Source organism: Aotus nancymaae, unplaced genomic scaffold, assembly GCF_030222135.1.
Source record: "Aotus nancymaae isolate 86718 unplaced genomic scaffold, 86718_ANA_hifiasm-v0.15.2.pri h1tg000040l, whole genome shotgun sequence".
Classification (NCBI taxonomy): domain Eukaryota; kingdom Metazoa; phylum Chordata; class Mammalia; order Primates; family Aotidae; genus Aotus; species Aotus nancymaae.
In genome coordinates, this window is record NW_026988454.1 from 8,046,458 (window position 1) to 8,074,205 (window position 27,748).

General features: G+C 46.1%; 1 protein-coding gene across 4 annotated transcripts in view; it reads right to left on the bottom strand.

Annotated features, from left to right (window-relative positions):
- MAS1 (MAS1 proto-oncogene, G protein-coupled receptor) overlaps window positions 1-27,748 on the bottom strand; it is an 89,372-nt gene that overhangs the window by 17,092 nt on the left and 44,532 nt on the right. For 2 of the 4 annotated variants that reach the window (XR_010336573.1, XM_021670214.2), the window contains exons 1-2: window positions 10,616-10,870; window positions 2,701-2,907 (exon numbers count right to left, since the gene is read on the bottom strand). The gene's annotated coding sequence lies outside the window, so the exon portion shown is untranslated. Of the gene's footprint in view, window positions 1-2,700; window positions 2,908-10,615; window positions 10,871-27,748 lie in introns of those variants that run through there. The other 2 variants (XM_064360483.1, XM_064360484.1) reach the window with 1 other exon arrangement.

The following is a 27,748-nucleotide window of genomic DNA, read 5'->3' on the forward strand; positions in this document are numbered from 1 at the left end:
CTGATGAGCCCAGTTCCCTATGCTCAGGAGCCTCGTGTGGCCAACACAGGGTGACAGCCATGGCAAAACCGAAGTTTCTTATGCAAGGAAGCCAAGTGCCTTCATCTTTTAATTACAAACCTAAACCAAAGACTAGAAATGTAAAATCAGGACCTAATCTGGGTTTTTGAGAATATTGACGAGAAGGTCTTTCTGCCTCCAGTCCAGGCCCTGGGATTTCTCATCAACCACGTCCTTTAGCTGCAGCTTCTTGCCGTGTGGAGAGAGCTCAGTTACCCCAGGTCGCCTCCCCTTCTCCGTCATCCAACTCACTCATCCTAGATTCAAAGCATGCTCGATTTCCACCACTGACCATCCTCCCAAGCGACCTGTCCTACTTTTTCCTTTTACAATACCAGTTTCTACTTCTGTATTCGACTTTTCTTCCTTTCCCCAAAAGTTTCCAAGTAAATTCACAAAAGTCAGCTGGGAAAGGTGTTTCAGACAGTATCTTCTTTTGAAATTTTTTGTATTTTTTTTAGTGATAAGGTCTTGCTCTGTTGCCCAGGCTAGAGTGCAGTCGCGTGGTCATAACTCATTGCAGGTTGAACTCCTGGGCTCAGGTAACACTCCTGCCTCAGCCTCCCAATCACTGGGACTATAGGTACATGCCACCATACCTGGCTAATTTTTCTTTTCTTTTTATTTTTTTAGAGTTGGGGCCTCGCTATGTTCATAGCCAAGATACAACAAATTCTAACCCTAACCCTATACTCTCCTTGTAACAAAGCAGAGTTAAAATTTTTTTAATTTAAAAAAATATTTTTTAGAGAAAGTCTCACTCTGTTGGCCAGGCTAGAGTGCAATGGTGCATTCACAGCTCACTACAGCTTCAAACGCCTGGGCTCAAGCAATCCTCCCCTCTTGGCCTCTTGAGTAGCCAAGACAACAGGCATGTGTCACCACACCTGGCTAATTTTGTTTTTAATTTTTTGTAGTGTTGCCCAGTCTGATCTCAAACTCCTGACCTCAAGCAATCTGTCTGCTTTGGCCTCCCAAAGTGTTGGGATTACAGGTGAGAGCCACTGTGCCCGGCCTCAGAGTTAAAATTATATCTTCTTGAGTTCTGTGGATGGAATTGTGTTCCCTTCCAAAATTCATATATTGAAGTCCTAATCCTCAGTGTGACGGTATTTGGTGATAGGGCCTTTAAGGAGGTAATTATGGCTAAATAAGTTCCTAAGAGTGGGGCCCTAATCCAATAGAAGTGGTGTCCTTGTAGGAAGAGGAAGAGACATAAGAGATTTCTCTCTGTGGGGGCACAGAGGAAAAGCCAAGTAAGGACAGAAAGAAAAGGCAGCCATCTGCAAACCAGGAAGAGAGCCCTCACCATACCAGCCCTGCCGACGCCTCAGCATTGGACTTCTGGCCTGCAGAACTGTTGGAAAATACATTTCTGTTGTATAAGTCACCAAGTCCATGGTATTTTGTTACGGCGGCCAGAGCAGCGTAATATACCCGCTAAACTGCAAATTCCTTGAAAACAGGACTTTATCTTATTTGCATCTGAATCTCCAACACTTGTACGCAGTAGGCATTTAATAAACACTTATTGAACTGTTTGAAGAAATAAACCCCATTATAACAGTTCTAAGAATACACTCTGCTTCCCCGTGAGAGAAAACCACAACTTTCAGTGCAGGGCATCACACTTAATACACATGGTTTTCTAATGGTTAGAGTACAACTCATGAAGCACAGACAGTATTCAGGCAGATTTTGATCATGATGTGGATTTTAGTCATGATCGGAATGCTCATAAAAAAATTCCATTAAAACTAGTTCTCATTTAAAAACGAGTCATAATCCTCCAAATTGTTTTTATAGTGGGGTTCTATTTAAATGAACACATTGCTAAAAATCACATTCCCAGTCTTACCCCACCAACTGAGTTTCGGTCTCTGAAGTGAAATAGCAGATGGCGAGAAATGCCTTGATGACAGCCAGCCCTACGTGCTCACCACCCCAACCCTGTCCTCCCCCAGCTCTTTGGTCATTTTGTGTGTATTTTTCATCTCTGTCGGTGGATGACTGACTGGGATATTTGAGGTTGGGAAGTGTAAGGAAAGTAGAAGGGTAATTGCTGCTAGCTGACAAAACAGTCTAGCTCAGAATAATTTAGAGCTGGCTCAGTGAGCCTTCCCCAGCAGCAGAGAGAAGACCACACAGTTGATATCTCAGAAAGCCATGCAGACGAGGTAGGCACATGCACAGCAGGGTAAATCAGAGGGTAACTTCTCTCTGTGTCAACCCAATTCTAGGACCAGAGGCTCTCTGCCCAGACATGCCAAACATTTTTCATTATCTTTTTTTTTTTGAAACAGGGTCTTGCTCTATTGCCCAAACTGGAGTGCAGTGGTGCAATCATAGCTCATTGCAGCCTCAACTTCCTGGACTCAAGTGACCCTCCCACATCAACCTCCTGAGTAGCTGGGACTACAGGTGCTCACCACCATACCCAGCTAATTTTTGTTGTCATTGTTTATTTCTTACAGAGATGGGGTCTCGCCACGTTGTCCAGGCTGGTCTCGAACTCCTGGGCTCAAGTGATCCTCCTGCCTCAGCCTCCTAAAGTCCTGGAATTACAGGCATCAGCCACCACATCTGGCCAGCAATCATTTTTCTTACACAGCACTTCCATTTGCAGGGATGCATGTTTACCTGGCAGTGACAGCCTGGGATGGAAGGACAGCTCATCCTGACAGCCCTCGGTGGTACCTGGAGTGCTCAGTTACACTGCAGCGGAAACCTCAGTTGGGGACAGAGTGCAAAGACGGCCGAGGAGTTAACGGCACCATGACTGGTCAGCATTACCGGCAGCATCACAGAGCATCTTCCCTCCTCTCTTCCTTCTCATGAAAGAGATGTCTAGGGAGAAAGAAATAAGTTAAACTGTGAGAGTACCGTGGTGTGGGCCCTTTAGGCCAAAGCACCTTTCCTTCCAGCCTATCTTTGGAGCCCTGCAATCAGCTTGGGAGGCTGATAAGGATAATGTCATTGCCCTTTTTTTAGAGGGAAAAACCTAAGGATTAATAACCACGCCAGGCTCAGAGCCACCGTGATGCACAGCCCGAAAGCGTCCACCATCTGCATTTGCCCCAGTGTGTCCACTGCTCCCTGGGTCCTGCAGGACTGTAGTGCCCAGAAACTTATGTGGATCCTAATTCACAGTGCTGGCCAGGCAGAAATCCAGGTCACATGACTTCTGACCACAAGCTGAGACAGGAAGAAAAAGAGGAAGAAGAGGAAGGAGGAGAAGGAGGAGGAGGAAGGAGGAGGGAGGAGGAGGAAGGAGGAGGGAGGAGGAGGAAGAAGGAAGAGGAAGGCAAAGAAAGAGGGAGAAGGAAGAAGAGGGAGGAGGAGGAAGAGAGAGGAGGAGGGAGGAGGAAGGAGGAGGGAGGAGGAAGGAGGAGGGAGGAGGGAGGAGGATGAGGGAGGAGTAGGAGAAAGAGGGAAGAGGAGGAAGAAGAAGGAGGAGGGAGGAGGAGGAGGGAGGAGGAAGAGGGAGGAGGAGGAGAAGAAAGAGGGAAGAGGAGGAAGGAGGAGGAAGAGGAGGAAGGAGGAGGGAGGAGGAAGAAGAGGGAGGAGGAGGAAGGAGGAGGAAGAGGGAGGAGGGGGAGGAGGAGGAAGAGGGAGGAAGGGAGGAGGAGGAAGAGGAGGAATAAGGGGGAGAGGGAGAAGGGGGAGGAGTAATAGTCTGGAAAGCACTGTTCTGCCAAACTCCCCAACTTTACAGCTCAGTAAGTGGTTGCTGGAGAGCCTGGGAGGCAGGCCAACTTTCACAACCAGTTTGAGAAGCCCTGTAGCCCAGCGTGCCTGATCTTAGCCCAGAGGTCTCTCCACTGCACTCTGGGGCCTAATCCTATTTTTAAGACTTTACTTTTTATAGCCTCTCTACACTTAAGTTTTCCAATCTAGTCTGCCCCTAACCTTTCCTATTTAAGGAATTAAAGTCACCATATTGCCGGGAATATTTTTTAAGACTTGTTCAGGCTGGGTGTGGTGGCTCATGCTTGTGATGCCAGCACTTTGGGAGGTTGAGGCAGGCAGATCACCTGAGGTCAGGAGTTCATGACCAGCCTGGCCAACATGGTGAAACCCCATCTCTACAAAAAATACAAAAATTAGCCGGGTGTGGTGGCATGTGCCTGTAATTCCAGGTACTCAGAGGCTGAGGCAGGAGAATCACTCAGGGAGGAGGAGGATGCAGTGAGCTGAGATCACACCACTGCACTCTGGCTTGGGCAACAGAAAAGAAAAGAAAAGAAAAAAACTTGTTTCTCATTGTGACTTTTGTCATTGTGTGCTCTCTGCATGTGAAGTAGTCCACAGGGACTGATCAAACGACTCCTGCCTGTTCAAAGAGCTCTGCCACAAAAAAAATGATTACCCTGAAACCACCTTTGCAAAAATTACAACAGTAAGAAAATTACGACCATGAGAAATCTCACCTAACTGATCCCATCTTGCTTCTAAACTGTAAGCTGCCCTTGTTCATTCCTGGTCATAGGCTGAACTAACTTTGGGAGGAACTTAGTTTATAGTTTAACTTTGAAACAAAGACAATAACAGCCCTTTCCCAAAACAAACCCACTTCTTGCTGGGGACCAGAATGCCTTTGTGAGACTAACAAGCTAGGCACAAGATTCAAAATTATGGTTTAGGAGTCATGCAGCTAGAGGCCTCAAGATTCTGTACCTCCCCAATTGCTCCTAAGGATAACATCACTGTTGTAAAATCTAATATTGGTGCTCAAGATATTTTTCAGACCCTGGGGCATTCCGATGCACCAGCTGGTGCCACCCAGACAGGTAATCCGGCTCAACAGGTTCTGTGATCCCACCCAGAAACAGAAGACAGCAAAAACAAGCTGCTTCAACTTCCTGTGACTTCATCCTCCCACCTGACCAGTCAGCACTCCCCACTCCCTGGTCCCCTACACCCCAAATTATCCTTATAAAACCCCATTCTCTGAATTTTCAGGAAGGCTGATTTGAGTCCTAAAACTCTGGTCTCTCGTTTAGCTGGCTCTGCATGAATTAAACTCTTTCCCCATTGCAATTCCCCTGTCTTGATAAATTGGCTCTGTCAGGGCAGCAGGCAAAGGGAACACTTTGGGAAGTTACAGTCACAACAGGGCTCATTTTATAGCCTGTTTAGTCTTAACACAAAATGGGAGTATTTTCTTTTAAATGTTATCACCTTTCTTCTAATTTTAAAACAGTATGTGTTCATTGAAGAAAATTCGGAAAATCCACACATACAACTGCTACTAAAAATTAACCCCATTCAACATTTGGGATATTCCATTAGTCTTTTTTTCAATGTCTTACACCACTCGTCTTTAAAATTGAGATTGCATTTTATCATCTTTTGGTATCCTTACTTTCTACCTTTTTTCACGCAATAGCATATTGTAAACATTTTCTCATGTCAGTATATACTCAAAGTATGACTTTAGCATCACTAACTGGAGGTATCATGATTGATTGATTGATATTTTTGAGACAGGGTCTCACCCTGTCACCCAGGCTGGAGTGCAGCAGTGAGATCACAGCTCACTGCAGCCTCAGTCTCCTGGGCTTAAGTGAGCCTCCCAGGTAGCTGGGACTAGAGGCACATGCCACCATGTCAGCTACTTTTTTATATTTTGTGTAGAGATGGGGTTTTGTCATGTTGCCCAGGATGGTCTCAAACTCTTGGACTCGAGTGATCCTCCTGCCTTGGCTTCCCACAGTGCCGGGATTACAGGCGTGAGCCACTGTGCCCAGCTTTCCTTATTTATTTTTAATAATGCCCTAGCCTTGGACATGCCGTTTGCTTCTGATTTTTCATCTCTATTTTTAAAAGCAAAGCACTGTAATGAATTTGTATGGATGCAAATTTTGTGCACATCTCCAATTACTCCCCTAGGCCACATTTCTAAAAGTGGAATTGCCAGACCAAAGGGTATAAACATTCTTCAAGATTTAAATGTGTATTAACACATTGTCATCCAAAATAACCAGGCCAATTATATTAATACCAACATCAACAGTATATACTTTTTTTCACAGCATATATATGCTTCTTTTTTTACACATCTTCAGTTTCTTAAATTCCCAAATGTGACAGGTGATAAAAGATACCTTGTTTTAATTTGTATTTATTGTTAATAAGGTTGGACATTCTTTTATGCTAACAGTTACTTGTATTTTTCAATGGATTTTTTTTAATACTCTTTGTTCATTTCTTTTACTGAATTGCAAGAAATAATTGTAAATATGGCACTTGGTCATATATGTTACAAATTATTTTCCCCCAGAAACTGGAGTATTTTATTAAAAACATGAAAGGATGCTGCTTGGAGTTTTCTTAAAAACACTTCCCTATTGATAAAGTCCAACCATCCTCTGCTAATCATTAAGATTTAGAGCTTGAAAAAATCATGCAGATACTGCAAACCACCCCCTTGTTTTTCCAGGTGAGGAAATTAACTCAGGACTAGTCCAAGGTTACATACTTAGTAACAAAGGCAGCAGCAGAGCCTGGATTGCCCAGGTCCAAGTTGGCGCCATATCTAGCCCTCCCCTGCTCCACCCAACATACACACACACCAGCTCATTGTCAACAGTCTATCTATGTGTGAAGTTCACACACCCATTCGTGAGGCTGTTAGGACTTTGGGAACATTTATTAATGGCTTTTATGTCACCAGAAGCAACCACACAATCAACTGCATTGTCAGTAATGATCTTTATTAAGAATCTTAAAAAATGGATTCTTTTTATTTATCAAAGGATGAATCTTATTTATCAAATAATGGATGTTTATTTATTAAAGCACCATCTACCCAATACCAAACCCATAACCAAAACAACAGAAACACACAGGAATGAGTTGTTTCCAGAAATAATGTCTCTGTTTTCACTTTCTTCTGTGAAACAGAGTGGCTCATGGCCATCACCATGATCAGTAAACACTTCTATTGATGAAGAACACCACACTTTGCCATTATGGGTAAAGATCATTGATGTCAGAGGGGGAAATTCAGGCATGTCCTTTCATCAGAACAAAGAAGAGAAGTGAGCCAGTCCACTCAACAGTGCAGCGCTCTCAGCCAAGTCCTCCAGAAGGGGGTGAGATACGATCTCAGGCTCGAGCCCCTCCCCAGCGCATGAGTGTTGCTATGGAACCCCACTCCCTGTCTCCCTGCTGCTGTCTCTGAGATGATGTTAGAGCCTCACACAGTTTCTTCCCTCTGGCTCTCCTCCTGCCTTCCTGCAGTTCTTCTGTCTCCCTCGCTGGATCTCTTCTTACACTGCCCTTGTGCCTCAGAGTTCCACTAGGATCCATTCTTTTTTTTTTTTTTTTGAGACAGGGTCTCGCTCTGTTGCCCAGGCTGGAGTGCAGTGGTGCCATCTCTGCTCACTGCAGCCTCCGCCTCCCGGGTCCAAGCAATTCTCCTGCTTCAGCCTCCCAAGTAGCTGGGACTACAGGTGCCCACCACCATGCCCAGCTAACTTTTTTGTATTTTTAGTAGAGATGGGGTCCTGCCACGTTGGCCAGGCTGCAGACTCCACTGTCGACCTTCCCTTTCTACTCCACAGACTCTCCCTGGGTGGCCTTGGCCATTCCCACCATTTCAAAACATCACCACTTGCTGATGAAATCCAAATGCACAGCTTTAGCTCACACATCTCCCCAGCATATCAGAGCCATAGAACCAACAGCCCCGGGTATCTCCAACTGGGCCTCTCATGGTGGCACAGCAGCCTCAGTGAGCCAAAACAGACATCCAGCCTTCCCTGATGGTCCACACTTCTTCCAATATGCCTGGCCTTCCAAGACAAAAAAAAACTGGACATTTTACCATAATCTTGTATGTCCCCTGCACCAGTGCCTAGACTCAGCCATTTCTCCAAGGAACCCTGGCTCCTTTTAGTTAATAATTATATTTAGAAGCCAAGATCTGGATGCAAAATGTGCTCATTGCTAGGAGGCTGTCACTGCTCCCAGGCCCTCTCAGGGGAAGAGCCAAGGAATATATGCATATAGATATGTTTATGTATAGTTGTACATACACACACCTACAGCTGTATTCCTATATCTTTTTATATATTTATAAAATACATACATATAATCATGAATTGACACCAATATCTCAAGTTTTGACCCACTACCAATGAATTCATTCGCGTTTTCTCCCTCTCCATATTTGTAACTCCCTTCTCTGAGTAACCTGGCTTCCATGGTCGTCTATGCATTTACTCATTTGAGCAACCCACCTATGAACAGTTGCCTATGTCCGCCACTGCTCTTCCCCTGCCTCTGCACAGATGGCCTCCTCAATTTGTAAAGTCCTTTTACTTCCTATTGGGCTGATGCTGCCCCTGCCCCCCACCCTGAGACACAGACCTCAGCCAGCAGGAGCTCCAGCACCCAGCACCAGTTCCCTGTACCCGCCATGCAGATATCCTCCTGCCCTGCCCAGCACTGACATCCCCTTCCATGCCACCACTGCCACTGCCCTCACCCCGGCATGGCTGCCCCCATAGGGATGATCCTTGCCTGTTCAGGCTCCAGCACCTCACGCAAGCCACCACAATCCAGGCTGACCATGGTAGAAAGTAGGACTTAATCCCCACCACCCACCTGCAAAACTCAAAGAATTGTAGGCAGTATCGCATCTGAATGCAGAAGAGACTTTTGAGAAGAGAGGTTTGACACTGATCAAAGAACAACGCAGAGGCCACTGTCTATTCTGCCCGTGCCTACGGGTGCTTGGCCTGGGAGCTGCACTTTCAGTCCAACTGACCACTACAGGCAAGTCCTACCTCAAACAGCTTAGCTCCACTGGGCCTCAACTGCTTCACATAACTGGCATTTTAATGTATTTGTGAAAGGCTGGGATATATGAAATGCTAGTGCCACCATGAGTCTCATGGAAATGCCAAACTGAGAGAATGAATCAATAAGCAGGGAAAACAAGCATGGTGGTTTCCATAGATGTGTAAGGATGTGGGCTTTGCAGAGCCCGTGTCCTGGCAGGTCTACCTGAGATTGCTGGCTGCATTTACCTCTCAATGAAAGTGAGAGGAACAGATGGATGGGGGAGCTGACAGAAAAAACAAGGAGACTCAGAGACGGCAGAGAGTTCTAAATGCCACACATTTATGCTTGCTCAAGTGTTCTCTAGAGACCTCAGAAGCAAACAACCCCTTCCACATTCCCATTCAGTTGAGTACAGTCCTCCCATGGCCCCAGATTCCCAGCCTAGCACATCACTCTTAGAAGAAAGAAAGAGGGGGCTGGGGAGGAAGGAAGGGAGAAAAAAGGAAAGAGAGAAAAGTCAACAAAACTCAGGTTTGAGGAGTGGGCCATCTGAAACTGCCTGTTGTTCCCAGGCAACTTAAAAGAGAGCCTGACCCTAGGCTGGACTTTCTAGGTGTGCAGATCCAGAGAAAAGGGCAAATTCTTCCCTGTGTGTGTGTGTGCAGTCACCCGGACAAACAGAAACCCATTTGTGAGATGGAATTTCCATGGCAGGCAAGGGCTCTGAGGGGAATGCACAGGGCAGGAACATCTGTCCTGGTATTAAATGCGTCATTCCCATCTTCCCAACGCTAGGGCCATCTGCATGGAGAGGCAGAGACTTCTTACTCCCTTTTTAAACATACTGCAGGATCAATTTAGAGCCCTGGTCTACAAGCGGGGAAGGTGATTTTGTCCCCCAAGGGATGTTTTGCATGACTGGAGATATTTTTGGTTGTCACAATGGAGAGGAGTGTGCTACTAGTATGTAGCAGGTAGAGGCCAGAGATGCTGCTAAACATCCTACAATACACAGGACAGCCCACACGGCAAAGAATTACCCAGCCCGGAAAGCCAATGGTGCCCAGTCCACAGCACTCTGCCAGAGGCCAGCTTGTGATCACCTCTGTACTGCTGCACCCACAGCAATCTAACAACACCCTATACATTCTCTCATCAAATTCCCTCTAAGTATCCTGACTGGGAAGTGCCGCTAAAATTCTCATACCAAAGATCATGACTGAGCAGGAGATTCCTTTTAATAGATACCTTGTCACCAAAGTGCTGCACATGACCTTCATAAGCAACAGAAGCTAATACTGATGCCAGTGCCCACTAAGGAAAAACGAAGAAAAATCAGTGCAGCTCGCCCCAGTGATGCCCAACAGCTGTGAGCCAAGTGATTTCTCCAGAGGAATCAAATTCAGTAACAACTCTTTCAAAGCCCCACTTCTTTATCATTCGTAAGTTTTCATTAAGCAACCTTGAAAACCTCCAAGTCCACCATTCGAACCATGAATTGATCCTAAGATTCTTTCCCCTGCAACGACTTAAAGAAGAAAACGCTACTCAGAAGTTTCAACCCTGAAGTTGAACCACAATGCCTAGGAACAGTTAACTCAGCAAAGATGTAAATTTTCTGAAACAAAGGCAGGAGGAGACAGAAATTTTGCCAACACATTCCAACAGCAAACATCTAACACACCAAACAAAAAAGAAAAAGGAAAACCAGCACAGAAAAGAGTTACCCAGGAAATAGCTTTTTAAAGAGGGGAAATCTTACTCTGGTTGTCAAGGACAGATGAACAATGAAAAACTGGGACGCAGACTCGCTGGTGTCATCTGCTCAGGAAGGGTCAGAAGTGGCCACAGGCTGGCTTTCCCTTTGCATCTGGGGCATCAATGCCCAGCCAGCCTGCAGGGTCTCCAGTTCCAACATCTCGAAGGAGGGCTGCAGCCTCTCATCTCAGAAGGAATCAGAGCCGCTCTCCCACTGCTGAAAATATTTGAGAAGTGCCAAGCAGATGGTCCCACGCTTATCAGCAGAAGCTTCCAATGGCATCATTCGGTGACACACTCGAGTGAAAATCTTCACGCCAATCCAGAGCGGGATGTGAACTGATGATAACGCAAGGCGGTGGACCACTCGAACCACAAAGGCCAGCCAGGGCTAAAGAGAAGGATGACCTGGAGAAATGCCACATGGAAGGGCAAAACCACGTGTGGTGGAAAGACAGAACCAGCTCAAATTCTCAGCTCAGCTTCTAATTACTCATGTGACCTCTGCCAAGCTCTCTAAGACTTGGTTTTCTCACCTGTAAAATGGACCTAATAATATTACCTTGACATGTTGTAATGATGGCATAAGACTATGTATAGACCCAGAGAGACACGTGGGAGATATGTGGCTAGACAGTTAAGAATTTGTTCCCTTCCTACAACTCAGTTTCAGAGACAATCATGCTCAATGTAGTATATAAGACCCATAGGATGCAGTGAAAAGCAAGCAAGCCCAGGAGCGGGTTCCAGGGGCGGATGCAGGGGTCTGCACCATTGGCCATGCCCAGACTGCTTCCCAGCCTGGTCTGGGGACTCCTCCTGGGAGCAGCTGTCTCTGTTAGATGCAGACTTTCACCCGTGCAGTCAGGAACATGAGAGCAAATTCCTTTTCCCCGATCCCTGCTGTTCTGTACTTTTCCCTTTTTTTTTTTTGTTTGTTTGTTTGTTTGATTGGTTGGTTTGGTTTTTTTTCTCTCTTTTTTTAAACCAAAAATGGTCAATATGTTACCCATTTTTCAAAGAACCCAATGTGGAGCACTAAAGGCTGAGCAGGAGAATTCTGGATCTCTCGGATCTCAGGTAGCCAAGCCTGAGATCCCAAGCCTGAAGACCCATCCCTCGCTCATGGTAGCATTTTTCTTATGTAAAGGGATTCCTTCATAGATACTGTACCAAATTATTAAGGGACCCTGGGGACTGATTATATCAAAACGGGTGAGAAGGCAATTTCAGACTCTGTGGGAAAGCAGAGGCACCCACAGATGAAGTTTCCCTCTGACTGTTTTTGTAAGCAGTAAGACCATAGTCCCAGGGCAGAGCCAAACTACTCTTGTGGGAAGCCTGACCAGCAGCTCGAGTCCTCCCAGAGGGAAGAAGAAAGGGGAGAGGAGAAAGCTTCCCCTGGAGCCAGCAGGCATCTACTGGGTAGGCAGTGCTGAGCGCCGCATCAATAGAACAGGTGATTTGCTGGTCTATTGATTTCAGCAAATCAATAGACCAGCAAGTCCTGAAGTTGGAAAGGTGTTCTCATTACCTGGTTGTGATGTTCCAAGGAAGGAGAAGGTCAGCCTCCTGGAGAACTTTAGTTTCCCAGAGGATGGTCAGAAACTAAAAGGAAACAGGCACCAGCTAAAGCAAACTGCAAGGCAGAAAAGAAGGAGCGCCTGGAGGGAGAGGATCAGACCCACGGCAGAAAACACAATTAGGAGAGAAAGAACAGGCTGCCCAGGAAGGTTCCAGTCCCAGCAGGGGAGGAAGAGACTCTGAAGGAAATGCGGGATGAAGGAGATGCGATGGGACAGAACGATCCTCTCTGCTCCACATTCACTGCTTCTCAGAGCAGGGGCTGTCCAGATGTTACGAACATTTCACCCTGTCCTTACGGGTGCTGTGAAACCCTGCACAGTGACCAACTAGAAGGAGGACGCCAACGTCATTATGTAAGTCAACAGAACCGAGGGCCTCACCAAGTTGTTTTTTCCAGCGCCTAACAGAAAAGAAGTCTGTCCACACAGGCAGAGGACAACAAGCTGCCCAATGTGGAAGTTGATAATGGTCACAAGGTGAATGAAGAGCAAGCCACCATGAAGCTGGGGTGGCCCGATGGCTTCTAGGTAGGGAGAAAGTCTCCAAAGGGGCAGGTGGCCGGCTGGGGGAGCCTGAAAGAGGTGGCTCTCTTTGCCCCCGGCTTGAGTGGGTGGCGGAAGGCCCCAGTTGTTTTGTGACTAATCGGCACCACTAACAAAGCAGGAACTATCGCAGATGGAGAGGGAGTCGCATTTGTGGTAGATAATGATTTATCTTAGAGAAAATACAGCAACTCACAGTAAAAATAAAACTGCTTGCATTTAAGCCACAAATAGGTTGGCTATTTCTGTGCTTGGTTTGTCTTTGTGAGTAATCATTCTCTTCTTGAGAGGTGGGCAGAGTTGCGGGGAAGGAGGTGTATTAACAGTGGGTAACAAAGCAACTGAACCTGGGAAAGAGGAGGGTCTGGAGCTCCAACTTCCGGCGGAAGTTCTAGCATCCACCTCCAAGTCAAACCTTCCAAAGTTCCCTAGAGAAACAACATCCCTCTTTCTCCCATCAAACAACAGAGAACCACAATGAAGAGGGCCTAGTGAAGGGCCTTATGGGAGCAGGGAAGAAGGAAACATATTTACCCACAGCCACGCAGTGGACCCATAAAAGTAGCAGTAGGCACAGTGGTAGATCCCTAAGTAGTAGAGCCTCTAAGTAGGATACAATGGAAGAATCCCTTAGTAGACCATAAGAGGGAGAGCCCTTTGGCAGACCAGTAAGTGGCAGAATTCCTTTCTTCCATCAATGCTTTTCCCTAAAGCCCTAAAGTACCATGGGGTCTTCACTCAGCATTAAACTCAGGGAAGTCTAAAGAATTCAAGTCACATCCTAAGATATGTTCCTTATCTGGAAGGAATTCTTCTATGTCCTCCATGCCAAGCCTGTATTCTGGGGAGATGACCATTAAATGCCTCACAAAAGCCCAGCACTCCCCTCCGTGTTAGAAAGATGAAAAGTCAGGGGGGCAGGGGGCTGGGCTGCAGGAATGGAGGGAACGGTCAGTTGCTTGAGTACTCATTTTCACGGAAGACGGCTCCAGAGTAAGAAGTGGAAGCAAACGGAAAGACCGCAGAATGGCAGGCAACTGGCTTAGGACACATGGTCTCGGTTCACCATTCAGAAGCAGAACAACCTCAGGTATGCTAGAAATTTAGACTTGCAAACTTGACCAGAGTGATGAGTGATTCTTTATCCCATCCGTTTGATTGACAGAGTCTCAGAGCGGGACTGGTCTGCCCTCTGCCCTCTGGAGCTGCAAAAGAGGCTTCAGATCTCACTGGCCAGATAAAAGCCCAAGATAAAATCCTGAGAACAGAACCCTCCCAGGCTGATCAGATCCCCATCAGCCTCAGGGAATCTTCTCCAGGCTTCTGCTAGCCAGCTCCCCCACGGAACTGGTTGGGTCTGTCCCCAGTAATAATCTTTAGACTCAGCATACATTTCTTAAACATCAGATCTGAAACAGAAATGACATCTTCCCCACCACGTGCTTGGTTTCTTCCAACTAGTCAGGTCCACGTGGAGGGCACAGTGAGAATACTACAAAGGGCAGAAACTATATAGGCATGAAAACAGGGACGCAAACCCGCTGGATGCAGTGCAAGTAGCCTTCCGAAAGGAAGGGCCCAAACAGAGCACGGCTGCAGATGAGAACTCATCATGTGGGAGGCTTTGCTTCCAGCTCCCAGAGCCCCCCAGCCTCCCCTCAATCATACAAATCTGCCCAGAAGGAGGCTTCTCATCTGGTTGCGGAGCAGTGAGGAGGATGTGAAGTGACTCAGAAGGAGGCAAGCATCCCTAATCCAGGACAACCCTTCCACTGAGGAGCCGGGGGAGGCTCAGCGAGCTGCTCCCTCCTGCAGGAGAGCCTGAGCTGCTGCTGCCGCCCCAGAGACCATCACAGAGGACAAACTAGACCTCACTAGCTCCAAAAGGAGAACTCCCAACTAATATAGCTCATAGGAATAAGAAAATAAATAAATGCCCTTCTGAGTCCTCCAGAATCACCCAATATCATGCCTACAGGGCTGGCTAAAGTTTGCAGTGGGAGAAAATAACTAGAATATAAACCAAGCATGGTGTAAGGCAGCCTGGGCCAACATAGTGAATGAAGATGGGGAGGGGATGGGGGTGGCACCGGGTGCCAGGGGAGGGTGAGGATGGAGAGAAAAGGAGAAGGTCGCACTCCCCCGGCGGGGAGATCAGGGTCTGCCTGAAGAGACTCACGTGCTCTGATGGCTTGGGAAAATACCCTTACCCTGACTAATTTTCCTCTCTTCTTCTCCCCTCTTTCTCTGGGAATCTTTGAAAAAAGGGTCCCTGAGGAAAACCAGTGCCAGAGCCCTTTGCCCAGGACAGATGATCTTGCTTACAGGGACATCCTTAGAGAAAGTTTGCATTAAGTCACGGGTGAAAATACACGAGCACTTCACGATGCCTCGCTCTGTCCGATCTGAGAGCCCACCTGTGCTTCAGTGTGTGTGTTCCCGTCTGTCTCTCTCCAGTTGAGCACCATCTGGACTCATGGAGCTATAGAGGAAGTCCTCAGAATTCCTTTGGTTCCTTACTTCTGGGAGTCACCGGGACATTTCTTAAGTGCTTAATATTATCCCCATTTTACAGATGAGGAAAGTGAAGCTTGCAGGGTTTAAGTAACTTGCCCTAACGCCCTTGTCAGAGCAAGGAGAGAGTGACTCCAGAGTGCACAATCCCCGCCTACGCCTAGGACGTAAAGGCTGTAAACTATAAACTCATCCCCATTCTCCTCTTTTTTTTTCTCCTCTTCTTTTTTAAATCTCATTTCTCTCTTTATTTCTAAATCCAGAACACCATACCAGGAAGTTTTGTCTTGAAACGAGTTTGGAAATGATTGTGGAGTGGAAGATGTTCAGAAGTGCGTGCTCGTACTTAGTAAATCCACAGCAAGTCACTGCATGCCAGTCACAGCCTCCCAGCTCAGCATGAGAATAAACGACAGATAACGCACACCCATAGGTATTTTATGGTATCTCTGATGTGAGGTGTAGGCTAGATGTCTGAAGCCTTATAGCTTATTAAAGGAGGGTTTCAAGTTAAAGTATTAGACTCCACTTGACTCCAAGATTTATTACAAAGCTACAGTAATGAAGACAGCGTAGGCGGGGTGCAGTGGCTCAGGCCTATAATCCCAGCATTTTGGGAGGCTGAGGCAGGCTTGTGTTGGCAAAAGAATAGGCAAATAGATTAATTAAGTAGAATAATGAGTACAGTTATGACACACACATATGACAAGATGACTTTCAAAAAGGGTGACAAAACAATTCGGTGAGGAAAGCCAAGTCTTTATAGAGCAGATGAATATTCACAGCGATACAAGTGAACCTCAGCTGCTGCCTCACTCTGCACACAAAGTGACGTTGAGAGGGCTCACAGATGTGAGTATAAAAGCTAAATCACAAAGCTTCTAGAGTGAGCAAGAGAATATCTTCCTGATACTGAGATAGACAAAGATTTCTTAGGATATAAAAAGCACTGACTATAAACAAATGATAAAATGGGCTTTAGTAAAATTAAAAATGCCTGTTCATCAAAGACACAAAATTTCTAGGCAAGCCACAATCCAAGAAAATTCTTGCAAAACATATCAGACAAAGGACTTGTATCCAGAATATCTAAAAACTTCCTACAACTTGAAAAAGACAATATAGTTTTGTCTGAAGTGGACAAAAGTCTTAAACAAATACTTTATAAGTGAAGATACACAAATGGCCAAGAAGCTCATGAAAAAGTATTCAGTATCATTAATCATCAGAGGAAGGTAAATTAAAACTGTAATGAGATACCATTTCATACCCACTAAAATGTGAGTACAAAGGCTGTTCACACCAAATGTTCGTGAAGATGTAGAATGATTAGAGCTCTAATATAGCTCTGGTGGGAGTATAAATAGCACAGCCACTCGGGGAAATTGTGTTAGTTTCCTAAATATTAAACACACGTCTACCCTATGACCCAGCAATTTCACTCGTAGGTATTTATCCATCAGAAATTAAAGCCTATAGCCACAAAAAGCCTTGCGTAAGAATGCTCACAGCCACCAGGCGTGGTGGCTCACGCCTGTAATCCCAGCATTTTGGGAGGCTGAGGTGGGCGGATCGCCTGAGGTCGGGAGTTAGAGACCAGCCTGACCAACATGGAGAAACCCTGTCTCTACTAAAAATACAAAATTAGCTGGGCATGGTGGTGCATGTCTGTAATCCCAGTTACTCAGGAGGCTGAGGCAGGAGAATCACTTGAACCCGGGAGGCAGAGGTTGCGGTGAGCCGAGATTGTGCCACTGCACTCCAGCATAGGCAACAAGAGCAAAACTCCATCTCAAAAAAAAAAAAAGAATGCTCATGGCCATTTTATTTACAAAAATAAAAATCAGGGCTGGGCACAGTGGCTCACACCCATGATTTCAGCATTGTTAGTGGTCAAAGTGGGTGGATCACCTGAAGTCAGGAGTTGGAGACTAGCCTGGCCAAAATGGCAAAACCCCATCTCTACTAAAAATACAAAAGTTAGCCAGTCATGGTGGTATGGGCCTGTAATCCCAGCTACTCGGGAGGCTAAGACATGAGAATTGCTTGAACCGGGGAGGGAGAGGTTACAGTGAGCTGAAACCGCACCACTGCACTCCAGCCTGGGAGACAGAGCAAGACTCCATATAAAAAATAATAATAATAAAATTAAATTCAAAATAAATAAATAAAAATAAAAATTAGACACAGCCCAGAAGTTCATCAACTGGAAGCTGGATCAACAAATTGAAGATCATTCATATACAGAACAATGGAATGTTATTTGCCAACAGAAGGGAGCAACCCACAGATACAAATGCTTACAACAACATGGGTAAGTCTCAGAAGCATGAGGCTGAGTGACAGGAGCTGGACACGGAACACTACGTATATACTATCTGAATCCATATGTGCATATGAAGTTCTGGAAGAGGCAAACTTGTCTATGGTGACGGAAATCTGATCATTTTTTACTAGAAGTGGCAGATTGACCAGGAAGAGGCACCAGGGAAATTTCTGAGGTGAAGGTAACATTCTATTTCTATCTTGAAGGTATGGCCAAGGTAGACATATGCATTTATCAAAACTCACCAAACTCAATAACTAAGATTTGTGCATTTCACTATATGTAAATTTTAGACCCCAATAAAAGTATTTCTTAATTTAAAAAAGTATTGTAGCTGAGCTTAGTCATTGAAATCTTCACACTTTTTTTCCCTTAGTGGCTAAGGAAAGTGATTTGTTACAAAACTACAAAATATGCATGGACACACTCCTGCAGGAGCATACACTTACAGAATGTCAAACTGAAATGCCTTCTTTGCAAACTATAAGAATTCTGAATTTATTTTTTCAATAATTTCAAATTACACGCTAAAGTTACATGTTGTTTTGTGGCCCCCATCTCTTCTCCGCGACTGCCTCACACCAAAATTATTACTAAAGCAGCTTACATTGTCTGCTGCAAGCCTTTTGGGAAGTAAGGATAGGTTTTAAAATGAATTACAAATAAAGGGTTTTGATACCAGCCTAAAGCATCAGAGCATTATGGTATTTTTTCGCTTTGTTTTATATGGAGTCTTGCTCTGTTGTCCAAACTAGAGAGCAGTGGCATGACCTCAGCTCACTGCAGCCTCCGCCTCCCAGGTTCAAGCAATTCTCCTGCATGATCCTCAGCCTCCTAAGTAGCTGGGACTACAGGCATGCACCACCGTACCTGACTAATTCTTGTATTTTTAGTAGAGACAAGGTTTGACCATGTTGGCCAGGCTGGTCTTGAACTCCTGGCTTCAGGTGATCTGCCCACCTCAGCCTTCCAAAGTGCTGGGATTACAGGCATGAGCCACCACACCCAGCCACATTACAGTACTTTAAACCAACTAGACTCATCACACTTTCCAAAACTCATCCTGGATTCTGCTGGCCGTTTTATATTTATTACCAGTAAGGAGTGGCTCAAGATCTAGGTTAATAGGGATGAACATGCTTAATATATAGAAAGCCCATGTAAATTATTAAGAAAAAAACAGTAAGACTCCAAATGGGAAAATGGGCAAACAAAGCATATGGAAAATATCCAGCCTCATTATTAGTCAAAGAAACACACATTTAAAAATATACATATTCCTTTTTAACCCACTGCATTGACAAACACTTAAAAATTAAAATAGTGCTGGTAAGGGTGCTAAGAGGCAGACATCCATACATGTTGCTACTACATACACTACTAACACTAGCTGATAAGCAAGGTGGCAGATTTCCTGGGCCTTCCTGGACCATAGTCAGGTAGCCATTTACACAAACATGAGCACTGGGAGGGCGATGTGATTTTTAAAATAAATGAAACGTTTTCTTGCCCTCTGAGTCGGCACCTAATCTGCTACACAGACACTTTGCCTTCTAGATTCCTTACCTAGAATATAATCATGTGCTCTTTCTACCCAAACATCTTGAAAAAAAAATCCAGTTGTGAGAAAGAATATTTTTGGATTATTGCCTTGGGTCATGGAATCTGCCCATTCCTCTAGCTGTTCTAAATATTACCCCGGGTTCAGCCCTGCATACTTGGCCCTTCATGGAACTGTACTGACTCAATTATCCTTGGGAGATACTCATCAGCTAGCATTTCAGGGCTCTACAAAACAGAGACACAAAAAGATCAAAACTGTGTTCATAAAGGTTGGCCAACACTCTTCCCACCACACCTACAAAGTTTCCTTTTTGAGATTTCTACATCTGGAGTAGCTGAGTTTCTTCTGAACAGCAGCCAATCTGTTTGTATTGATAGAAAACTGTAACTTGGGTAAGTGAGATGTTTGTTTCTCTTTTCCTGCTAAGAAGGCTGAAGATATATATTTGACCTGTCTTGTGGCCACCTAAAAGAAAATATTTGAAATCATTTAGTCAGAGGTAAAATCTGGGCATCATAAATTTGTATTATCCTTTTTCTGCCAGTAACTATAAATTTGGGCAATGTTTTTCACCTATAATATCCTTAAGGATACTGACAAAAAAGTCACCTCCAAATGATAATAACTTGTGTACTGGGAATACTACAAACAGCTAACAAAACAGAAGTGACTGAATCCCCGAAGAAAGGAGAGAGCCCTCTAAATTCTCAATAGCACTTGCTAAATTCTATTAGAGTTACTTTATTGCGTGACTATTTTCCTCATTAAAATTAGCTCTTTGTGGCAGGAGTCATGCCTAACTCATTTAATACTGGCTGAGCCTAACAATAACTTGAATAAATAAATTGTGTTTAGAATACCACCATTTTAAATACCGGTTTATCATTATTTCTAGAATGTCAATCTAATTCCTTAGTTAGACTGTATGTAAGTCATTTGGGAAATGAACTAAATCAATTCTTCCTTGTGTGCCCAAGAACACAGTAGGGGCTGAACACAGTTTTGCCTTGTTGTTGTTTGAAGACAGGGTCTTACTCTGTCGTCTGTCATTCTTATGCTGGAGGACGGGGGCATGAACACAGCTCACCACAGCCTTGACTTCCTGGGCTCAAGTGATCCTCCTACCTCAGCCTCCTGAGTAGCTGGGACTGCAAGCATGCCACCATGCCTGGCTAATATACATATACATAAAAATGTATCTAACCAGCCCTGCTTCACTTATCTGAAAACAGCCTGCATATCACCCAAATGCCACACCATCTGCTGGGTTCATTATTGGTAAGTCAGTGCCCATACATTGCTCTAATGAGGTGCACTCAGCATCTGCAATGAGGAAAATCATAGCTTAATGATTTCTGGCAACTGTTGGCTACTTAACAGTAGCTATTCAGCTACCCAATGCTTTTTGTGTGTGTTGTTTAAATTTTACTTTAGGTGCATACTATATCTGGCATTTCTTCCCATGTTATCCCTCCCCATACCCGATGTTTAATAATAAGAATTATAGGAGCTGGGTGCAGGGGCTTATGCCTATAGTCCAAGGACTCAGGAGGCTGAGGTGGGAGAATCACTTAAGCCCAGGAGGTCAAGGTTGCAGTGAGCTGCGATTGTACCACTGCACTCCAACCTGAGTGACAGAGAGATGCTGTCTCTAAAACGAAAAAATAAAATTATAGTAGACAAAAACAGAAACATGCCCACCTCACACAACGCGGCAAAATAAATAAAATAGCTCTTCTTAATTTTGTCCCAACTTTAAGCATCGTTCAGGAGAAAGAGGAAAAAACAGTCACCTTCCCACGGCTCAGTCTCACCCACACAGTGCGCGGCTCTCCGCACAGAAGACCTGTTCCTTCCATGCTCCTCTTTCTTCATTTCCACAGACCTACCGCCAGGAAAGGGAACAAGAGAACCTGCGTGGGGCAAGCTCACCATGCCCGTGTTCTTGTGAGAATGTGCTGGAGAAGGAGCCTGTAACATTGGCCAAAATGAGATTAAGGGATTTTCAGTTTCTCCACCGTACTCTGCTGACAAGGAAAATTAATGGTTGACTATGAGCATCTGGTAGCCACTTCAGGCCACTAACCCTGAGCCAGAAGACACCAGCCCTCATATGGCCTGATATGGTCTGAATCCGTGTCCCTGCCCTAATCTCCTGGCCAATTGTAATCCCCAATGTTGGAAGTGGGGCCTGGTGGGAGGCGATTGGATCATGGCGGGGGCGGTTCTCATAGTTTAATACCATCCCCCTTGGTGCTGTCGTCACAACAGTGAGTGCATGTGAGATCCCTGTTGTTTAAAGGTGTGTGGCTCCTCCCCCACCACTCTTCCTCCTGTTCTGGCCATGTGAGACACCTGCTCCCACTTTGCCATGACTGTAGGTTTCCTGAGGCCTCCCCAGAAGCTAATGCTGCCATGCTTCCTCTGCAGCCTGCAGAACCATGAGCCAATTAAAGCTCTTTTCTTGCAAATTACCCATTCTCAGACATTTCTTTATAGCAGTGTGAGAACAGACTAATGCATGGCCTGTCTTCCACAGTGAAGTGGAAGTGAGGATTGGGTTCCTAAGTGCTGACAGGAAAGAAGTGGATAGTGGGGATAACAGGGAAAGCAGAAGGCTCCCATGCACAGGGCAAAAAAATGAGTGACCCCTGGGAAGTACACCTCCCCCATCAGGGAATCACACCTCCCCCATCAGGGAATCTCTGGAATCCCTGGGGAGAGGTCAGGGTCAGAGGGCACAGACCTGTGGATATAGGTGAAGTCACGCTAACCCAGGTTCATAGCACAATTCATCCAAGTCACATTTAAATCCCTTAAATAGTTCTGATACCCTGGGATTGTAAAAGGCATAAGCTGAGTTGAATATTCTAGAAAGCTCTAGAATAGGAAAGTTCTAAGATTGGAAGCCTTTCCCAAGCAATTCCACAGGCATAAATCCCTCAACACTGTGTGCTCCTGCCCTGGGCCCGCAGTCTTGACAGGATACCAAGCCAACACACTCATTGCTTCCGGCGGGTGGGGTGGGCCCTCCCTGGGAGGTGCTTTACCAGAGGCCAAACTTGAGGTTTTCTCATTAGCACAACAAAGAGCCTTGAAGCCAGAAGGGGCACTGCCTGCCTTTACCAGAAGGTGGGGCTTTAAGCACCACACTCAGGAAATGGACTTGCTCATTCTGGTCATATCCCAAGCCGCAGCAAGGTGGTACGTTCCCCACGTCCACGTCCAACAGGACCTTCACACCTTGAGTTGCTGTGGAGGAGGCAGGAGCTCATCCACACTCGCACAGTGATTCTTGGTGGAGCTGGGGGGAGATCAGCCCACCTAACACCACATGTGGCATCGTGTGTCCAGACTGCAATCCACTTCACCGCTGTTGACCTTGAGCAAGTTACTTAACTTCCCAAAGCCTCAGCTTCTTTGTCTGTAAAATGGGGACAATGACATATCCACCTAATAAAGGCTGTCGGGATAATTAAATGGGATGATGCAAGAAAGACTCCTACTAAGTGCTGATAAAGCTTAGCCATCTTCGTGTTGTTGTTTCTATAGCTATCATGCGACATAACAGTGTGGCCCATTAGATATGTAATTCGAAATTCTATCTAAATCTTTGATAAGTCAGTTAGTTGTTTTCATAATACAAACTTTAAAGAGTAGGACTCAGTAAAGTCACCTTGGTGGCATGGGATGGAGAAAGCGGAGGGTGAGACATTGTAGTGGTGTGGTGCTCAGCGTGCAGCATGCTGTTCTCCCAGATTACCTAGGGCTGCGGCAACAGAGCCCCATACCCTGCGTGGCTTAAATGGCAGAAGTGTATTCTCTCACTGTTCTGGAGGCTGGAAGTCCCAAATCCAGGTGCCACCAAGGCCTTGGTCATTCTGAGACTAGGTGGAACCCTTCCTTGCCTCTTTCCAGCTTCTGGGGTGGCTGTCCATCCTTGGCACTCTATGGCTTGCACAATCTCCGCCTCTGTGGCCATGTCTTTGTCGTCACATGACCGTCTGCTTATAAGGACATCGATCATATTGGATTCATTCAATATGAGTTCATTCTACGCCAACATGACCTCATCTTAACTAATTCACCTGCAGCGACTTCCAAATAAAGTCACATTCTGAGGTACTGGGGGTTGGGACTTCAGTGTATCTTTTGGGGAGACACAGTTCAGCCTGTACCATGTGCTTTACAAAGTGGAATGGCACTGCCCTGCTGCACACGGGGATGGCATTGGAACCTGTTCTCGAGACCCTGCTCAGGCAGCTCTGGGGAGTGAGCCGCAGGCAATAGGGGGTGTCCCATGAGCCCTGAGTGGTCTCCCTGACCACCAGCACCCTTCCAGACCCCAAAGCAGCCCTCTGCTGGCCTGTGCCCAGAGCAATCAGGGGCATTCCAACATTATCAAAAATCTCTTACGTATGTTGAGGGATGATGACGAGGGAGAAGAAATGATTTGTAAAGAATGAAAAGAAACAGTTCTCTGCTGTCATCCTTTTAAAAATGCCTGTTTCTGTTATCTTGAGTAAGGTAATGGTCATGCAGATATACATTTATATGAGCAGTCATTGACCTGTACACTTAAAATTTGTTAATATTTCTGTATAAAAGTTTTATATCCATAAAATGAATTTTAGAAAAAAACAAACTAAACGTCCAGAAAAAGAGTAAGAGAGTGGAAAACTTAGGCCTAACATTGTCAGTCACTGGGTGTTTTCAGTGGATGACTTTGCTAGACCAAAACCATGAAATCAGTATCTAAATGGAGGGTGGGAGGGGTGAGTGTTGAAAAATTACCTATTGGGTACCAGGTTCAGTGACTGGGTGACAGGTTTACTACAAGCCCAAACCTCACCATTATGCAATATATCTATGTAACCAACCTGCACATGTATCCCCTGAATCTAAAATTTTTTTTAATTAATAATGTTAAAAGCATATACATTGAACAATCACAGAGCTGCTCTGTTTCGTGCCCCTCCAGCAGAGATCAGGGTTTTCCCTGCATGCCTCATTAGTCCAAAGAATGCAAATTTCCTGCTGTGTTCTAGAGGATCGTGCAGCAGAGGGCTGTTCACTCCACAAGGTGGGTGGTAGAGCTGGGTGGAGTCTGCGGCACAGAGGAGCGCCTCAGTACACTGCAGACGACAAGCTGATCTTAGGGACAATCTGTAGCATGAGGGACGGCTTGAGGCTCAGTCTTGCTGGGCAGCCTCTGACTCCTTGAAGGGTGGAAGGCCAACTGGAGTACGTGCCCCACCCAGCTCCCATCCAGATGGTCTTCTTCTCCTAGCCTATGGCTATTTATCGAGTCACTGTCAGTGGAAAAAATTGCTCTGAAGATATGCGCCTGATCTTTCCATTCTGGGTGAATTGCAGCCTCATTTTCCCCTGTGACTGAAGTAGATGGTCATATTGAGCAATGCGGCTGGGGCAGTCGGGGAGCCTTCGGGGTCCGTCGGTGAGAAGATGGAATAACTTGGAAAATCTTTGTGTTCTCTCAAAGACTTTCTTCTTTCCAGTTTCCCTCGACTAGAGAGGCACTGGGACTCTGTCCTCAATCTGTTCCTCCAGAACGGTTTGTTCCCCAACCCCCTCACCAGTCAGCAATGGGCCGTGTGTGTGACACCATCCACTTGTCTCCCCAGTGACACACAGCAAAGCCACAGAGCAGAATGGATTTCCTGCTTTGCCCAACATGGAGTTGCTTCTTCTGGCCCCGTGCCTGCCCCTGTGCTGAAGGCCTCAGCCCTGCCACTCAGTCGCACCTCCTCTGATGCAAGGTTGGACCCACCTAGCCGAGCTTTCTCCTCCAAGACAGGCCACTGCCCCATCCCCAACTTAGACCCTCCAAGGGGGTGTTTTAGTCCATTTTGTGTTGCTATAAAGTTTAGCTCATGATTTTGCAGGGTGAGAAGTTCAAGCACATGGCCCTGGCTTCTGGGAGAGCTTTCACACTGCATTGTAGCATCGTGGAGAATATCAAAGGGGAAGTGGACACGTTTGAAGAGAAGAAAGTCCCAGGGGAATCCTGGCTCTCTGAACAACCCTCTCTCAAAGGAACTCATCTATTCCCAAGAGAGCTCATCTAGTCTCCCCAGGGCAAGTACTCACTGATTTCCTTGAGAATAGCACCAACCTATGCATGAAGGATCCAGGTCGAAAACCCAAACACCACTCACGAGGCCCCACCACCCAACACTGCCACGTTAGAGATCAAATTTCAACATGAGCTTTGGTAGAAGCAAACCACACCCAATCCACAGCAGAGGTGTGGTGACCCTGACCTTCCTGTCTGGCCAACCTGTGTGCAGAAGGCGGGACCTTCCTGTCTGGCCAACCTGTGTACACAGGGACGGCTCACCAGTGGGCAGATGTGTCCTGTGGGTTACGCTATTTGTCCTATTTCATCCTCCTCCCTTACTTTATGCCTGGGTGTGTTCATGTGCTGAGGTCGTCAGAACAAAGCGCCACAGACTGGGAGGCTGCAATAGCAGAAACGTATTTTCTGACAATCCCAGAGGCTGGAAGTCCAAGATTGAGGTGCCGGCAGAGCGGCCTCTCTCCTTGGCTTGCAGGTGGCCATTTTCTCCCTGTATCATCGCCTGATCCTTTGTGTATGACTCTGTCCTAATTTCCTCTTCTCATAAGGGCCCTCAGCCATACTGAACTAGGGCCCACCCTAATTACCTCATTTTCACTTAATCACCTCTTTAAAGGCCCTATCTCCAAATACAGTCACATTCGGAGGTACCAGGTGTTAGGGCTTCGGCATTGGAACTGGGGTGCAGTCAGACACTACTCAGCCATAACAGTGGGTAAGGTCCTAAACAGTTGTAGCACAAGACACAGAGAGGTTTCAGCAGTTGACCATTTGCTCCGGTCCTGCAGCGTCTGGTTCCCAGCAACACTCTACCTGCCAAAAGCTCCTACACCCTCACCCTGGCAGCCGGCCCCTGCTTGATCCAGTCTGAGTTGTTCCAAGATGCGTTGGTGGCTGCTTGTTATAGTTCCTGTGTTTCATTCCTGAAATTAGTTGCACACTGAATTAGGTCTCCAGTGTCTCGACTCCTTCCAGAGGCAGATGGGCAGCTTACGTCTGCTCTCAAGTTTCCCAGCATTAGACGGAAGTCTTCTGGCCTCAGTTCTAGAGACATTATGGACATCCTAATACCCAGCATCTTTACATCTCTCCTGCTGAGGCCTCCAGGGGAGGGAGTGACTGGTAGACCGTTCTGGATTTCTGTCCTTCCCCGAGCTGAGGTGATCCTGTGTATATTACCTGACATGGTACAGTTCTAGCAGGGAGCCACACGCTGAAGTGTTGAATTGCAGAGGCGGGCTGTGCCTTCTGTTCCAGGGTAGACTCCACCTGTGCGCTGAGGGTGGTCTGGCAGGCACACCAGTGTGCTCCCAAGGTTCACGCTCTTAAGGTCCAAGGACATGCCATCGAGGGACATTAACACCTATGACTTGCTGCTTTTGAAAAGTCCATAGCTAAGCTGTCCCTGAGATCAAGCACCTTCATCTGGATACAGCAGGCCCAAGGCTCTCAAATAGAATTGCCATTTTCTGCCAACTGGGACCCAAAATGTGCCCTCCCCAAAAGTCCATTGTTCAATGGAATTATTGTTTAATCCCTTTAGAACCAGTGAACATGTCTCAAGAGGAAAGATCCATTTGCCACTAGACTGAGAGATGACTTTGAAATACTCAGGACAACACCTCATTTTATTCTATTTCCACAGTAAAAGTATGAGGCCCTTGGGAACGAAAGATTTGTTCTTTCTGTTCATAACTCACTCAGCTCAGGGCCACCCAACAGCCCCTTTCTCCATTCCCTCCCTCAACTGAAATGGCATAGAGCTTCCTGCCTGGCACAGTCTGCCACTTTGGAGAGTGGGGGCTGTGAATCTTTAGCCAGACCTTCACCAGGAATATCTCCTGACCTCCTTGAGTCCAAACTTTCTCAAGCCCTTCCTGGGGAAGACTTTCCGTGACCCGTGCATGGGATCTGCAAAATGGGCGTCCACATCTTTGCTGCTGCAGCTTGGTCCATGATGAACCCTGAGATCATGGTTACGGACACCTGGGATCTCAGCACCTGTGCTGGCTCCAGTGAGGGGTTACCTGAAGGGAACATTGTCAGACCTTACCACAAAGGTGACTCCACGCCTGAAGCCAGTTTATAACAGTCAATCTGAGGGCTAGGAAATCTAATTTGATGTGGGCTTCAAGCCTCACTTTCAGACTCTGACACACAAAACTTTTTCTGTGGAGGATTTCTATTTCTCTCTCTCATAATTGATTTTTTTAATTTTTTGAGACAGGTCTCATTCTGTTGCCCAGGCTGGAGTACAGTGGCACCATCTCCACTCACTACAGGCTTGACCTCCCAGGCTCAAGTGACCTCCCACCTCAGCCTTCTGAGTAGCTGGGACTGCAGGTGCACAACACCATGCCAGGCTAATTTTTGTACTTTTTATAAAGACAGTATTTCACCATGTTGCTCAGGCTGGTCTCGAACTCCTAGGCTCAAGCAATTCACCCACCTCGGCCTCCCAAAGTGCTAGGGCTACAGGCGTGAGCCACCAAGCCCAGCCTGTA